General features: G+C 51.1%; 1 protein-coding gene across 4 annotated transcripts in view; it reads left to right on the top strand.

Annotated features, from left to right (window-relative positions):
• SLC29A3 (solute carrier family 29 member 3) overlaps window positions 1–16,702 on the top strand; it is a 42,935-nt gene that overhangs the window by 5,694 nt on the left and 20,539 nt on the right. The gene's annotated exons all lie outside the window — the stretch shown is intronic.

Raw genomic sequence — 16,702 nt, 5'->3', positions numbered from 1 at the left:
GTTCAAACAAAATGGAAGGTGATTTTCCTCTTAGGTTCAGGTCTGGTACAGTTAGCCGAAGGCTGGTGTGATGGTCCAGTAGTCAGAAACTGCTCCACCATGGGTAGCTTCCATGTCCAAGAACTCCGCACAGTCCAGGATGGCTGTTGGCACTCTAGCCATTATGTTAGCAGAAAGAGGAGGAGAGACATGAGAACATAAGAGCACTCCTGGAGTTAACACACATTGCTTCTGCTTACCTTGCATTGGTCAGAACTTGCTCAGGTGACTTCATGAGCTGCAAAGGGAGCTGGGAAATGCAGTTTTAGTGTAGTCTTTCTCCCAGAGAACCATATACACACCTGAAATGGAAGGTTTTGTAGTTATGGAAGACAGGGGGAAAAAATCCTAAGGGAGAAGTAGTCTTGTCACCGGGGGAGAGATTGCTGTAGCTTGGAGAAGATGGGCTTGAAGAATGGGAAGGTGGAAGAAAAAGCCTGGCAAAGGCAGCTGGGCAGAAAGTTCAGATGTGTGTGAGGAACAGTGAAGCATCTAATTTTGATCAACTAATAGGTAAATAAGGCTTGAGATCATTGTCCGGGTTGAGTCATTGCTCAGACCTTGAATATCAAGGTGAAGTCTCTAAATTGTGTCGGTTTGGCAGTGGTGTCGCCCCCGCTCCTTCCAACACACACACACAGGGCTATGCACTTTCTGAGGTGACTTTTCTCTAGAGGGGCAATACTTGAGAAAAAATATCCTACCAGTCATCAAAGTGATAAGGAAGACTTTATTCAAGACTACTGAGAGAATGATCAGGCTCAACTCCACATTCTACAAAGACAAGGGGGTATTTATAGCCAGAGAGAAGAGGGAGGGGGACAATGGATTTCAATAGAAAATGACTGACAGGAGACATCAAGGGCAGGGGTTCTTGTTATAGGTAACCTAAGGACATAAACACAGATGGTGGGGGGACCAGGAACTTTATCAGACGCCAAGGGTAGGAGGAATTCTTGTTAAATTGACATGGCAGGATTCTTGCTAAGGCTGGCCTGGCAGGTGGAAGACAGGACCAGGGCCAAGGTTGAGGCCCAGTTTAGAAGAGGACTCAGAGGTTTGCTCAGTCTTTGTGAGGAGCCTCAGTTTCCAAGGCTGGTCCTAGTCAACGTCTGCTTCGCTTGAAAGCTCACAAGTGGGAGAGCAGAGGCATCTCTGAGGGCATGCCAGGATGGGGGTTGCCAGCTGTGCTCCCCAGGGGTGCCCCAGGAGACAAGATGGCTCACTATCCCTTCCCTGAAAGCATCCATGAAATCCATGATGTAACCCAGAGAGATTGCTCAGTTTTGTAGGAATGGATCTGACACATGGATCTACACACACAACTGTCTGCCCTGGGGACTCCACTGCAGCTCCACGTTGGAATCAACCAGGGAGCTTTAAAAAAAACACCTATTTGAGCTCCATCCCAGAGGTTCTGATTGAATTAGGTAAGCTAGGGTATGGACACGGGTATTTTAGCAGTCATACCTCCCTCCCAGTCATTGATTTGGATCCACTGCAGGGGCCCTGTTACTGTTAACTGGGTAATTCACAGACCCCTCAGGGAGCCACAGCATCACAGGTGTCAGCCTTTCTCTGCAGCAGAAGAGGTGCCCTGGGAATGGACTGGAGAGGAGTAGTTCAGAGCCTCTTATTTGAGGTGTGGTCTGTGGGCCAGTGGCATCCTGGGAGCCTGTTACTGATATGGAGTGTTGGGCCTCACCCCAGACTGCTGAGTCAGGAGCTTTGGGCTCTCTGGGCCCCAGGGAGCTGACAGGCCAGTAGAGTTGCAGCTGCTCCTGGAGGCTGATCACGTGGTTTCCCATCCTGCCTCTTAGTGCTTGGTTCTCTGCCTCCATGCCTTTTTCAGTCTTGTAACAGAGGCTACTAGGGCCACTGGTTGTGAGGATGAAGTAAATGAATATGCGCACAAAGCACTTAGCACTGGAAGTGCTGTATAAGCCTTGTGGTTATTATCATTTAGGGGATGGGCCCTGCTCTAAGCTGCATGTGGCCCTGGTGTCTTTCCCGGCTTAGCTGGGCTGCTTTATGACCCACTTTTATTTACCAGTGACTCAAGCGTCCCAGCTTTCTGCCGGCCTCAGTAAATCATCCAGCCCACTTGGGCTTCCTCCAGAATATCCCTGTGTGTCTGAGCCAGCCCCCAGCCTAGAGCAGCCTCCAGGTCTAGATTACATGTGTGCCCCTGCCCTGCAGCCCCTCTGTCCACCACCCTCACCCGCAGGATCAGGCTGCACTGGACAGAGAGGCAGCGTGAGCCCTCACATCGTGGACACGTGCCGTGAGCTGCTCTCAGGCAAGGCGATCCCTTCCCAGCTGCAGGCACTTAGAATTCCAGGCCCCACTATGATGCTTTATTGCCTCTTTCCAAGTGCTGGCAGGTGCAGATGTAGTACCTGCGGCTGCCCGGAGCTCCTGGCTCTTGGCATCAGAGATGAGAGACCTGTCACCCCTCGATTCATGGGCTGGGTTTGGGAAGCAAGCATACTGGGGCGTTTCTGCGTTTTGTGGGCCATTTTTCTTTGCCTACTTCCTCATTCCTGCCACCAACCTCCCCAGTTCTTTCCCCCTCTCTTCTGGATTTCCCTGTGAGAAGCTGTTAGGTCTGCCCTGTCACCTGAGGACTATTTTGGGGGGCGGGGGGGAGAGTGAAATAGTCTGTCTCCAGCCACCACCTGCAACTCAATTAGCTGTGAGTCTGGATTTTTGGTTTTTCTGCACTTTCCTATTACTCTTTCTCAGGGATGGCCACCTTTGGATGGAGAGTTTGACTCAGTAGGAGTGTTTGTGCTCACCCCTCACCCCAAGCTATGGCACTCTTAGGTCACCTCCCACCCAGGCTCCTTTCCTTCTGCTTGGAACAGTTTTGGATGTGGCTTACAGAGTGTCCTGCTCCCCCTGCCCCCACATCTCTGTTCTTTGGAATACGAACTTTGAATGAACCCACTATAGACTGTGGGCTCAGAGCCACAACAATGGGAGCATCAAGGAGGAGGAATTGATATGAAAAGATGGTGCAGGTGGGAGCTACAGTGGCCACTGGATTCTCAGCCTGACTCTGGGCCCACCTGCTGGCAGCATGTTAAATGCAATTTTTTTTTTCTCCTTAACCTGTTTTTTTTTATTCCCAGCAAAAAATCTAGAAAATCAGAGAGGTACGGTAACCTGCCCTGCAGCACATAGCTAGGAAGGGCTGCAGACAATTTCACAGATGACAGACAATTGCACACTTGGTCATACATACTCAGAGTGGGATGTGAGTACAGCGGCCCCCGACACCCTGCCTCCACCAAATGCTGGCTTCCTTTGGAGAGCCTGGCCTGGCTGGCCCTCTTTTCCACTCTGGAATGCTGGGTCCATGGCTCTGCCTCTGGATTCTGGACCCGGTTTCCAAGCTGTCAGCTTCCTGATCCAACCTCTCCTACCCCTACTCCCCGCCAGGTCCTCCCATGACTCTGGGGTTTGTAAGCCTGTAGAGAACACCTTGGCCTCTCCCACAGGCCTGTATATGCTGTCCCTAGACCAGCAACAGTAAGCTGGACAAGCCCAGAGAGAACAGTGACTGAACCTTCTGGTCATTCCGTGCCACAAGGCCTCCACATCCCCCTCCCCTGTGCATTTCTCCTGCCCGGAAGTTCCTCTCTGAGGGGCTGTGGATGTGACAGTTCTTGGATAGACCCCACAGTCTGACTTGGTGTCAGCAGCACCAGGAACAGGCCTGGGAATTTCTTGCCATCCTGTCCATTCCCTCACTAGAGGTGGCCCCAAATGATTGTTCCAGGAGGCAGAAGCATCTCTTATCCCTGGAAACCTCCCCTGATGCCATCCCTCTGCATTAGGGGCTCCTCATCTGGGTCCCCAGTGCCCCCTCACACTTCCCCTCAGGCTCTCAGCACACAGCTCCTGGTATTTAGTGCTTATGGTAAGCCAGCCGAGGCTCTCGGCTCTCTGCCTACACTGTCTCGTGGACCCAACAGCAGGGGCAGGCACTGTTATTATGCATGGCGACAGTACCCATTTCACAGATGAGGGTGTCGCCCGCAATGAACTGTTTGATCTTTGGGAACAGCGAAAGCAGCTCTCTTTCTGTCCACATGAACCCCCAGCACAGCTAGCACAGTGCCTAGCACACAGTGGCACACAATCAATATTTGTTACATAGTTATTATGTGGTGGGGAAAGAAAGCCCCATAACCCAATCCAAGACAGGGATAGCATGTCTCTGCAAGGGGGCAGGAGGACTTTGGTAGTGATTACCACCAAAGGAGTTTGGATCTTTTAATTGGGTTGACATAGACATGAAGTAGGGTCCCTGCCATCAGGAAGGGCCCCAGTGGGGTTGGTGCAGCAGGTGGGTGTCTAGGGCATCCACTTATTTATAATACATTGGTCCTGGCCTAACCCCTCAGTGCTTCAAAGAAGCAGGAGAACATGACTTGGGAGCTGTCCTATGACTAAGGGTGGACATCTCAATCCAGCCACGAGGGTTAAAAGGAACCAGGTTGAGCTGGTTTGGAGAAGAACTGGAACATGGGTTACCAGAGGTCTTGGCAATGATCTGCTGACTTGATGGAGTCCCTGCCTTGCAGCCTGTGCCCACCTGCCATGGGCTAGCATCTCATTTCATCTGCCTGACAACCCTGCGAGTTAGGTACTTTACTCACCTGTTTCCAGATGAGCACACTGAGGCTCACAGATTTTAGGCCACTCACCCAGGGACATTTACTAACAATGACAGAACTGGTAACCAGCAAGCTCTGTTCATCTACCATGGTGTTCCCAGCTCTGACCTCACACTAGAATCTCCTGGCAAGCCGACCTACTGGCCCACCTACCCAGTTCTCATACAGGCTGAGCAGGGCCCGGGCGCAAGCATGTTTAAGCTCTCCGGTGAATCTGCTGTACTACAGGGTCCAAGTGAAGGGTTACTACATGGGGGTGATGAGCAGCTGTTCTCTGCCTCCCCCGTAGCCCCCATGAATGCACTCAGGCTACATCATGAGTGACTTGGGTGAGCCCACGGAAGAACTTCTGCTGTGAAGTTGTCCAAGCTGGCATTGGAGTCAGAAGTCCAAGGAGTGGCTTTCCTTGGAAGTGTGGGGCTCCTCACTGGGGCCCTTACAAACACGGGTGGCTGGAGGCTCAGGTGCTTGTCGACCCTAGATGCTTTGGACTTGATTAATTCCTCTATGTGGTGTGCTGTCTCCACCAGCCCAACAGTCCTAGGTCAGCCAGTGCTGCCCTAGGAAGAGGCTTCCTTCCTATGGCTCTTCATCTGGGTAAATGCTCCCTTTGGTGAGATCTGGAGGTTGAATCAACATGGTTAGAAGACTGGAGGACCACCCCCCCCCCCAACCTTCCTCCTACTTCCTCTTTCGCAGGCTCTTGGAACAGGAACAGTAGGGCCAGCGGAGCCCTGGTGTGACATGGGCGAGAGTATGTGAAGCTGTGAGAATGGGGGAGGACACTCTCCATTGAGGCAGTGCTGGCTTCTCCATGCTGCTGTCGCTGTGACACCCTGTGGATCAGCCAGGAGCCTCCTGTGTAAATCAGGGAGTGGGCCATGTTCTGCTCCCAGAGATTTTAGAATCGCAGGTGTTGTTTTAAAGTTCCATACCTGGGAGAAAGCTGGGTCTGTTCTGTCTCCTGGAACCAAGGGTAGCTGGGATTTGGTGACTGAAGGACTTCACTCAGCTCCAATCCAGTGCCCTCACACCTGTGGGACTTGGGGTCAGGCTCTGTGGCCCCTGACTCTATGCACAGACCCACCTGGCTGCATTTACAGAATGCTCCAGATATCGCTGGGAGGTAAGTGCTGATATTTATTGCACAGCTCCTACCTGGTGGCTGCTGTACAAAGGCTGCAAAGAATCCACATTTGCTCCCTTTACCAATCTCTCACATCTGCCAAACACTGTGCTAAGGGCACTGGTTCCTCATTAACTCTACAGCATTAATAAGCAACCTACTATGTCCAGAGGCTGCATTTTCTTCATCTCTCTTGGTCCTTATTATAGCCTAGGTGATAGGCACTATACCCAATTTACAGAAAAGGCAACCAAGAGAAAAACTAAATAATTTGTCCCCAAGCAAAGTAAGTGACACAAAGAAAGTGATAACTGGGACTCAAATTGTGTCTTCTGAACCCCTTTTTCCCATGCTCTTAACCCTTCCATGTTAGCGTTCTCAAATGTTTTCAGGCAACTTCTATCATGCATATCTGACCTAGCAAGGCCCACATGTCTGTGATGGAAGCAGGTTTATGAAGCAGCAGCTCCACTAAAATAAAAAATCTTTGTGTTGTCCCAGGAGGAACAAGTGATCCTCAGGGCCACTTGCTAATAGGAGCTTGTAAATCACACAGGCTGAGGACAGAGTTTGCCTTTACCTCCTGTAGTCCTGTGGGTCCTGGGTGAGCAGTGCTGTGGGGGAGCAGGCAAAGTCTAGACCCGAGGTTGTGAGCCAGAGGGTGGGGGAAGGACCTGGAGACCGCAAAGCTGGAGAACAGTCTGGAGACAGTTGCTTTAAAACTTGATTTGTTCTATGCATTGGGACACTGTGTTGCTGGTACTGACGTGTATCTCTTTGGGGTGATCCCTCTGGGATGTTGGGAAAACTCCCTCCTCGGGGAAGGAGGCGGGGGATGCCAGGAAATATGCCAAAGATGGGTGCAGAGTTTTTGGTTTTGCTGTTTTAACCCAGGAAAAATAGCCAGCTTATGGGCTTATGTGAACAGTCCAGTAGAAAAGGAAAACAGGTGCTGAGGAATAGGGGGACTCGAGTGGTCATTGTCCATGGGTGCAAACAGAGCCTAGGCTCGGGGGAGGAGTCCCAGAAAAACACGCAGACCTCCTCTTTGGGAATGGGAGAGAAAGTAGCAAGAGTCAGAGCTAAATAAATTCTGGTTGTGGACCATTAATTGAATTTCATGTCCTCGAATGGGTTGCAGCCTGTGATTTGAAAAACCCCGCTCCTCCTGTTTGCCTGTAACCTCTCACCTCCCACCAGGATGCATTTTGACCTCATTCTACCATCTGGACCTTTGCAGAGCACGAAGGTGGAAGCCATAAGAACTTTCTGGTGCCACAGGGCTACTAAGACATGAGTGGTATTTGAGTTGACATCAGACTTTGTGGTCTTGGCAAACACCCAGATTCCCGGCCCCCACCCGGCTGGCCCCACCTCCCCAGGCCTGGGCACTCGTCACGTGCTCCTGACGTGGCCATTTGGCCTGGAAGCTGCTATCCTGGAGCCTTCTCCATACCACATGCATGAGGAGCACGCATCATTCCAGATACAGTGGGATCACTGTGCTCCTGCAGACCGTCCTAATGTAGCTTAGACCTCTTCAAATGGAGAAGATGGACATTCTCCATCTAATAATCCACTTTCTAAGAGCAGAATTCCAAGAATGGTGCTGAGTGAAATAACCCTTCTCAGCCCCCATCTCCCTCCAAGAAAGCATATTAGGGCAGAATTTACTTGAGCTCTTCACTCTAGAAAAGGAGGTAGCAGAGAGGGCGTAGGGTCAGGTGGAAAGGACTGGGGCTTCAGGCTCCTGGCACTGCCAGGCAGGGGGGCAGGCCCTTCCACCCCCAGCTGCCGGTGGCTTGGACTAGCATGTATGGCGGTTCTAAACCATTTTTTAAAATTTAGCACCAAAAGCAAGTCATTTTTTTTAATTCCCTTGTCCACCCTCTGATTCTAACTGCAGACCCAGCCAGCATGCCTTCCCAATAAATACACCTGTGATGGCTTTTTCTTCTGTGTTTAGCTCTCGCTGCGTCCAGCAGAAGGAGAGAAAAAGCCCGTCTTGAAGCCCTGTCAGGCATGCCTTTGGTCGCCTCGACATCTCGAATTCTTTTTATGTTCTCCCTGCAGGCTCACCGCCTCCCTCCCCACCCTTGCGTTATTCCCTGGTTCTTGTGGGCTATCGATCGCCCCCCTCTGCCTTCGATTTTATTTCTTCCTGCACTCGTCCTTAGAATCCAGAGGCGATTTCCTCGACAAATTAGAACATGGCCTGCGCCTTAAGTGCTGAAGTGTCTCTTTAAAGTGATTGATCATCATGAGTATCCAGAGAGCAGGACCAAATTGGAGTCTTTGCCCGGTGCCAATGTTAAGGGGATCATCATCTGGGAGAAGTCTATGGTGACTGCTGGAGCCTGGGGGGAGGGAGGCCTACTGGCCTCCTGAGGGTCCTGAATGTGTGTGTGTGTATGTGTGTGTGTGTGTGCGCGCGCGCACGCGCACGTGCACACACGCATGCCGTGTGCACATGCACATGCTTACACAAGCTTGAGCATGTGTACTTGAAAATAAGTATGGCCAACAGCCTGTGGTTTTGGCCCACGTGGACCTCCAAAGAGAAACAGCCTCCCTGTAGGGGAGAGAGCATGTTGCATGAGGAAGTGCTGCTGGATTTAGTTTGGGTTCCCTATTTCTGGTGCTTCTCCTGGGTCTCATACTGAAAGTAGCTGGAGCACCCCCAGACCACCTCCTCTTTACCTGAACCCCTGAGGACCTGATTCTCCTACTGCTTCCACTGCTTCATGTGACCTCAGGAGGCTACAGGAGCTGCTATCGGCCTGGGTAGGGCTGCCTGGGTAGGTGGGGAATTTTCTTGGAAGGCCTTCTTCCTCCTTACCCTGGCCACGTGGTCAGCTTGCAGAAGAGGAAGGACAGGCTGATCTACTTCAGCAGTGACCAAGCTCCAAATCACCTCTTCCCTTCAGAGCTCTGGGTCTCTTGTGTGTGGATTCATGCGGCTCTTTGTTTCTCAGACCCTTCCCCCTCTGTTTCTGTGCCAGTATGCTGCCTATTAAGATGAAAATCAGAGGCCAACTTGCCCATGTCAGGGAGCCTAGGGAAGGGGTGGCTGAGGAGAGGGCAGGAGGGTTGGCAGCAATGATGTTTGCCGCTTCCATGCTCACACTGCCTGGTTTCAGAAAGCCTGGGATTCAGGAGAGCTGGACTGTGTTTCTGACTCTTGTTTCAAATTTGCTGGTTGACTTGGGGCAATTTGTTTCCCTATTTAGAAAGTAGATCAAGGTTGGCAAACTTTTCTGCAAAAGTCCAGATGGTAAATATTTTAGTCTTTTTGTGTCACCCGATCTCTAATATTTGTAGAGTCGGGGTGGGGGGGAGAGAAGCCCCAACAGATAATCTGTAAACAGAGGGTCATGGTTTCCACTATCTACTTTACAAAAAAAACTGAGGTGGGCAGATAGGGATGGGGGGCATTGGTCACTGACCCCTGAACTAGATGTTGTCTTAAACTTCCTTCTACACTAGTGTCACAAGTTCTATTATAGAGGTACTATCCCTGCTTAATTTATCTTTATAGCACTCATCACTGCCTGAAATATTACCTATTTATTTGTTTATGCATTTGCTGACTTTCTCCTTGACCAAACCATCAATTCCATTAAGTAAGGAACTGGCAGTAAGTCCCCTGTGCCTAGAAAATCTATTGAACTCAATAAATATGTGCAGTGATGAATTAATCTGTGTTTGTGGAGGGCTAGCAGTTGGGGAGAGGGGACAGGAGGAAGACCCCGTCCTAGGATTCTAGGCTCTGGTCCTGCATTCAGGGATTTGGCATCTCATTGTGAGGTTGTTTTACCCGGCATGCTCAGATTGCACTGAAGCAGACTCCTTCCTTGCTCCGTGTGCACCATACTAACTCCAAGTTGGTCAAGCCCAAAACTTAGCTGTTACCCTATATTTCCCTCTGTCTTTCACTCCCTTGTTCACTCCATCAGTTAGTCCTGTCAATTCTACCACCAAAGTGTCTCCAGTCCCTCCAGTGTTCCCCTCCACTGTCATTACCCTTGGCCTCAGCCTGGCTGGAGGCTAGTAAGGCCCAGGGAAGAGCTTGAAGCTCAAAGTTGGGGAAGGACTCCAGGGAGGAGGCCCTGGTGCACAGGGAGGGTGGAGCTGCATGTTGGCAGTTTGGGTGGGAACTCAGGGGCAGGTCAATTACCTGGAGTGAGAGGGAGGGGAAAGCTTGAAGAGGGAGCATGGAGAGGAGGGACAGCCATGGGGCCTTGAAAGGGGTTGTTCGTGGGTTCTTGTCTTGCAGGTCTTTGATTTGGGAGATAGAACTTGAGCTCAGCGAGATGGCACCCAGCCGAACAGTTGACAGACAGTGAGAATTGGTTTGTAGACAGGGACTGATACAGACATGGGTGCTATTGAAGTTCAGGGAGATGGCTTCCTAGAGCAGGACTGCAGCTAAATAGAGTGGGCGCAGTGAGCCTGGGGTTTAAGAGCTTAGGTGGGGAGAGCTGCTAGGCAGGTAGAATGGCCTGTGAGTCCAAGTGAGACACTGGAGTACTGGAGGGAAGGGCCAATAGGACCATGCTCTCCCCAAAGATAAGAAAGAGTTTTTCTTTGCCTCTTATAGATTTTGGGGCTCCCAACCATTCTCAGCTGGTAACCCTATAACTCCAGTTTCTGTCTCTGTGTTTATGTGATGCCCTCCCTGAGTGTCTGTGGATTTAGGGCGTCCCCAACCCAGTATGATCTCCTCTTAACTAATGGCGTCTGCAAAGACACTTTCCAAACTAAGGTCACATTTGAAGGTTCTAGGTAGATGTGAAGGATGAGAGAAAGAATACTCAAAGTCCAAGTGGGGGAGACCTAGAGGGGCTCACACCTTAATAAGTGCAGCCCCGATCTATGGGCAGTCTCATATTTATTTAGAACCAGGTTGAGAGAAGGCGGCGCCAAGGACCTGGAGGAATGTATGTGCTTGGGGGTACTATCAGGGATGTGTTATCATCTTGTGCAAGCTAGGATGGAATGACCAGGGGTTTTGCTTGGGGGGGGGGGCTCCATAGTTCCCCCTAATCAAAGCATCCTATCTCTAATCCCTATTCTTACATAACTTTCTGCTAATCTTTATAAGTAAGGTATTTTAGCTGATTTTGTTAATCTGGCTATAGTGTCTCCCTGCTGTTTTCAGCAGACACTGGTTTGCCAGTATGTTCCTCATACCAGGACTTTTGCCCTGGGGACAGCCCTCCCCATCCCCCGCCCCGACTCTACATTTCAGCTTGACCAGCAGGAGCCCTGGGCACATATCAAGACATTAGCCCCTATCACAAAGAAGGCTGGGCATTCCACACTTGGAAAGAATCTTTCCCCAGAGCAGCCTAGAAGGGGGTCAGGCATTAGCAGTAGGGCTAAAGACTGCATCTTCAGATGGTTTATGAGGAAAGGGAAGCAAAGATCTGGTGGCTGAGACTGCAAAGTCAAGAGGTTTTTTCCCTAGTCTAAGAGAAACCCAAGTAAGCCTCTCAGCTAGCAGAGAAGCAAGGACCAGCAGTGAAGAAGGAAAAGAAAATAGAGACAAGAATGGTGAGCAATCATGATGCAGGACTCCAAGAAGCCAGTTTAGGCTGGGAGAAGAGCCCTCTCTGAGAAAAGAGAGGCTCCTATTAAAGAGCCAGGGTTTATCTTTTTTGATTGCTAAATAGTATTCCAGAGACATCCTGCAGGAGGGAGAAGGATCAGAAGGCGGGAGGGAGGAGCACAGGGCACTGTGGTGATGGTGCACGGGTGCGTTGGTGAGGGAAATTCTGAGGACTACACCTGAGGGCGGGGGGGAGAAACAAACATTGTTTAAAAGTGAACGATATAAAAAATATAAAATAAAGAGCCAGGGTTATAGTGACCCCAGGGAGCAGCCTGGAGATAACTGTAGGGCCTATGCCAGAGGCCTGATGTTCGAGCAGCTGCAGAGGTCTGATGGCGGCCAGTCTTTAGAGTGGGGGTGCTCTCTGGCCAACATCTTTCCAGGCCTTACCTGTCTAATTTTGATCCCAGTTTTTCCACCCTCAGACCTGGCTATCCCATCACTACATTCTGTGTCTTCACCTGTCTGGCCCCTGGAGCAGGCCCTGCCCTTCCTCCTAAGCAGCCTTCCTGGCTCATCCAGCCCCTGGCCACACACCCACCTGTTATCTTGAGCCAGTGCCTCAAACATGGGACTCACAGACAAGACACCAGCTCCACACCTGCCCTTTACTCACTTCCTGGCCTGCCTAGGACCGACTTTGGCCTTTGCCAGGATAAGGGCTTCTCCCTGCAACCTCCCAGGGCGCAGAACTCAGCTACCCGAAGGTGGCAAGTTTGCACCGGCAAACTATTCTTGGCTCCAGCCTGCTCGCTGCTGCTAATTTCATGCCCCTGTGATCCAGGTAACGCTTTGCTGCCTCGAGCTGCCACCCCCAGGCTTGAATCGCTTTTTCTCGCCCCACAGGAGCCCAGCTGCCTCTGCTGCTGAGCCCTTGAGGTGGGGGCCCGCACAAAGCTGCCTTGGGAAGCTGCTGGGCGGCCAGCGCGAGTCAGTCTGCTGCGGCTCGTGACTAATTTGCTACACTTATTTCAAAGTACCCAAATGGCATTCAGAGGAGAGGAAGCTTAACCAGGGTCTGCCAGAGATAAACGGGCTCATTTCGGGGCCTCCCTGCCCTGTGAAACCTCTTTACCTGGACTCTGAGCCTGGAATTAAATTCTTCCAGAAGAGATGCTTAGCACGGAGCCTCTCAGCATGGCAGAAGAGAGGAAATGTTCCCCTCGTAAAATGGGCCTCACATCTGGCCAGCTGGCTCTGGTGGGTTTTTAAATTGTGTTTGAAGAGCATCTTGCCTCTTTCCTGGTGCTCACAAACTGGGCCAGAGATGAAAATGAGTTTCCTCATCTCCATCACAAGTGAAATCAAGAGTCTGTGCCCAGGCTGGAAGTGGCTCCTCCATACCTACCTGCTGTGGCACCTGGCTGTCCTGGACCACGTTCTGTCCACAGCCTGGTTTCCAGGTCCCGGCCCCACCCCACCTGAAGGGCTTTGTTGGGGTTTGCAGAGTCAGGAGAGAAATTAGACGCCTGCCCGGTGCTTCCCAACTATAATGTCTGCTTTTACATGGTCCATGCTTATCAGCAGACCGTGTCCATCCATTTTGGGTGGCTGACAAAAGTGAGGGTTTTTCTCTTAATCTTTTTTTTCTTTTTAATACCACACAGATTCATAGGCCAGTGGAAAGGCCCAGGCGAACGCACAGTGGGGTTTTAGGAGAAGAGATAGTTAACAGGCAGAGGGGAGAGAAATCTCTCTTGTCATTTGTTTGGGCAGGTGACCAACATTTAAGGCCTGGGGCAGAGGGAGATGCCACCCTAATGGGACCTCAGACCCTAGTCCTGGTCCCTGCTCACTGTGAAGGCACCGCTCAGGCACCTGGTAACTTGCTGTCATCCAGTGACAGTGTTTTAGCCCGTGTGTCTGTGAAGCAGGCCGCCTCAGCTAGAGTGGCTCTTTGTGGACATCTTTGTTGATAAATATCTCCCCACCCCTGCCTCCATCAGAAGAACCTCCCACCAGCACTGCTTCTGTTAGCCTCAGGCTTCTTATCTGTAATGGGAGCAACCCTGGCTCTTCCATGCTCTTACAGGCTGTGTTAAGAGCAAATGGACTGATGTCTGTGCAGGTCACATGTAAGCAGTCAGGCTCAAATGTCACTTACCTGGTACTCTGCAGAGCTTCCATTCCCCCTATGGATGAGCTGATAGGTGCCCAGAATGACCTTTGATGTTCCTGCTGCCAGGGGCTGATGCTGAGGTAATGGCCAAGTGCCAGGGAGGTAGTCGGGGGTAGGGAGATTAAATGAGACATTCAAGCAGCAGAGGCTTTCCTGTGTCTCTGAGCTGGGCCTCGCCCCACACTGGGCTGGAGAATTCAGAACAGTGACTGCTAAGCCTCTCTCTCTTTAGCACCCTGAAGGAGAAGGGTGGGTGTGGTCTCTGCAGGTGTCCTGCCTCTCTCCCTAGTCCTGCTTGGATTCAGTAGACAATGAGACAGTTTTGTCTCAGTTCAGCAGCGTCCTGCAGATGCTGGGAAAGCCTTAGAGGGCCTGTTGCAATAAATGAACTTGGGTTGGAGTTCTAAGTGGCAGGGAAGCATCTCTTCACGCCTTTACACACACTGTGCCCTCTTCTTAGGATGACCTTTCTCTCCACCTGCACCCCACCTTCCCGTATCTGTCTGCAAACCTCTCCTCATCTGTCAGTGTCAGGGGATGGCCTCCTGTGGGAAGCCCCCTCCCCCACGGTCCCTTGTACGACAACCGTGGGGCTGCACCAGACTGCACGCTCCCCGAGGGCATCAGGCTCTGTCTTCGATTTTCTATAGCAAACCACCAGCACAAAGCTGGGTGCACGAGGATTTGCCACATCTGTAGTAAACAAAGGGAAAGGTTAAGACAGCACCAGATGCTGATCTGGAATAGGCAGAGGTCTCCCATCCAGGCTGAGGGCTGTGGGATCACCAGCCTCTGGGTTTCCTGCATGAGACTCCACTGCTGAACAGAGATACCTGCTTGCAGAGGCCTTGTCATGTCCTAACGTCCTGCCCTACTGTGCGTCCTTCTAGCCCCACCTTCCTGAATCACAGCATGCTGCGACATAAGGTCCAGACTGACTCGCAGGCCTGCAGGTTTTCAGCAGCTCTGTCAACAGGCTACACTGACACCAGCCTACAGATCTGTGCCCCGGGGTTGTGCAGAGCACGGTCACAGGCAGCGACCCAGGGCTCTGATGGGCTTCTTACTTATCCACTCCTGCACAGCCTTTGGGGTGCTTGGGTACCACTCTGGAGGCAGAAGCCATGCTCATCCACCGTGTTGCAGTGGGATAGATAGCAGCCAAGCCTTTTCAGGGAATTCTCAGGAATCAGACCCAAGGGGAGGTGAGTTTTGGTATGAGTTATTCCAAAACATTGCATTCTTTTAAATCGCCCTGTGGAGTGGAGGTTACAGATTTCTTTGAAATAGGGTTGTTCTCTTACCCTTCAAACGGCAACATGTTTGAAACAGGATTCCAGTGTCTTTACATTTCTTTGAGTAAAATGGGAGAAGGTCGCCCCAGCACCCCTTGGAAGCAAATGAGAGGAACCCAAGAAGGAAATGCCAGCTGCCAGCCTGCAAAGTACATAATTAGGAATTGAACATAGGGCTCCACTCTTGGGTGTTTCTTAGAAAGGAGCCCGGAAATGTGCCATAGGGGAGTGCTCTATCTGGGAGTGCAGTGCTAGGGACTTAAGAGCAAGAGAAAAAGGAAGTGAGGCAGGAATGGAAGGGAGTAAATGCAAGATGCCTTATGGCTGGGCTGGCCATAGCTATGCAACCAAACCCAGCTCGCTGCTCAGACACATGGGGTGTCTCTGGGGAAGTCATATGGGGCCACCACGTTTCAGAAATCAGCCAGGGAGAGGAAAGTCAGGCCTACCTCATGGGTTTTTATCTTCCCCCACCCTTCAGAAAGTGTTGCCCTCCTCTCCCCAGCCACCCAGGAAGCAAGAGTCTTGGAGGGTGCAGCCTGGCAGGGGCCTCACTGGGGCCTCTCCTTAGTAGTTGGCTCCTCTTCTGGTGTCAACGATGGCAGTAGTTTTGTGTCACCATGAAATGAATAGCGGGGCGAGTGGCCTGACATGCAGATGTGGTGAGCAGATCTGGGGGGACATGTAAACTAAGTCTTAATTTCTTAAAGTCAGTGCATGCCACTGGCAAAAATCACCCTAATTTCAGCGAAGGGTCTGGTGAGAGAAAACTAAGGGGACTAATGTACTCAGCAGGCATAACTTTTGTGCCCCTCATGGGCAGACTACTGGTCTTCATGTCTGGCAGGAAGTTCAATGAAAGACATAATCAGCTGATTATTTTAATAAAAAAAAAAAAACCTGAATACTAAATAGCACAGAAGGCTGCAATATTCTGAACAAACCCTGCTTAGTGGGAACTTGACTATCTGAAACCTTCGTTAATTAGGAATCTAATGTCATATAACAAAGTACTACCAACTGAATGGCTTAAAAGACACAGTATTATGTCACACTGCTTCACTGGGTCCTGAGCTTAGGGTCCCACCAACTGCAATCCAGGGGTTCGTGAGGCTGCAGTCTCCTCTGAGGCTGAACTGGAGAAGGGTCACTTCTAGGCTCACTCAGGTTGTTAGTTCCTTGCAGTTACTGGACTGAGATCTTCCCTTCCTTGTTGGGTGTTGCTGCCCTCAGCAGCAACCGGTCACCTGTAGACCTGCCACATGGGGTTCCCAGAATGGCCACTTGCCTCCTCCCAGCCATCAAGGATGAAAGTGAGTCCATCGGGATGGGTGCTACATAATCCCATGTCATGTACACATAATCATGTGTACCCACCACCTGTGCCAGATTCTTTTGGTTAGAAGGAAGCCACAGGCCCCACCTTCACTTGGCAGACAGGATCATAAAGGGGTGTGAACCCAGGAGGCTGGGAACAAGGGGGCCAGGAAAGAGTCTGTCCCCCACAACACATTTTATTATTTATTTATACAAGCACTGGGTATAGTCAGGTGCGTGGCAGGGTGAGAGAATTCACCAGAGCCAGAGCGGGGAACAGAACAGGCAGACTGACGAAATACACTGTTGAGGGGCGCAGCGGGCACGGCAGGAGAGGTCTGCCACTGCCATGTGGGACCCTCGCTGGCAGCCAGGGATCGAACCAGCACTGCAGAGGCTGCAGGCAGCTTCGCAGCCCAGTGCTCAACCGATGCACCACCGGGGAGGCCCCACAACTCATTTTAATACTAGAAATCTAGCAGAAAAGTAACTAAAAGCCATCTCATG

Source organism: Talpa occidentalis, unplaced genomic scaffold (genome assembly GCF_014898055.3).
Source record: "Talpa occidentalis isolate TD23 unplaced genomic scaffold, MPIMG_talOcc4v2.1 talOcc4.8, whole genome shotgun sequence".
Classification (NCBI taxonomy): domain Eukaryota; kingdom Metazoa; phylum Chordata; class Mammalia; order Eulipotyphla; family Talpidae; genus Talpa; species Talpa occidentalis.
The sequence above is the reverse complement of the archived record's forward strand: the minus strand, read 5'-3'. Positions and strand labels throughout refer to the sequence as shown.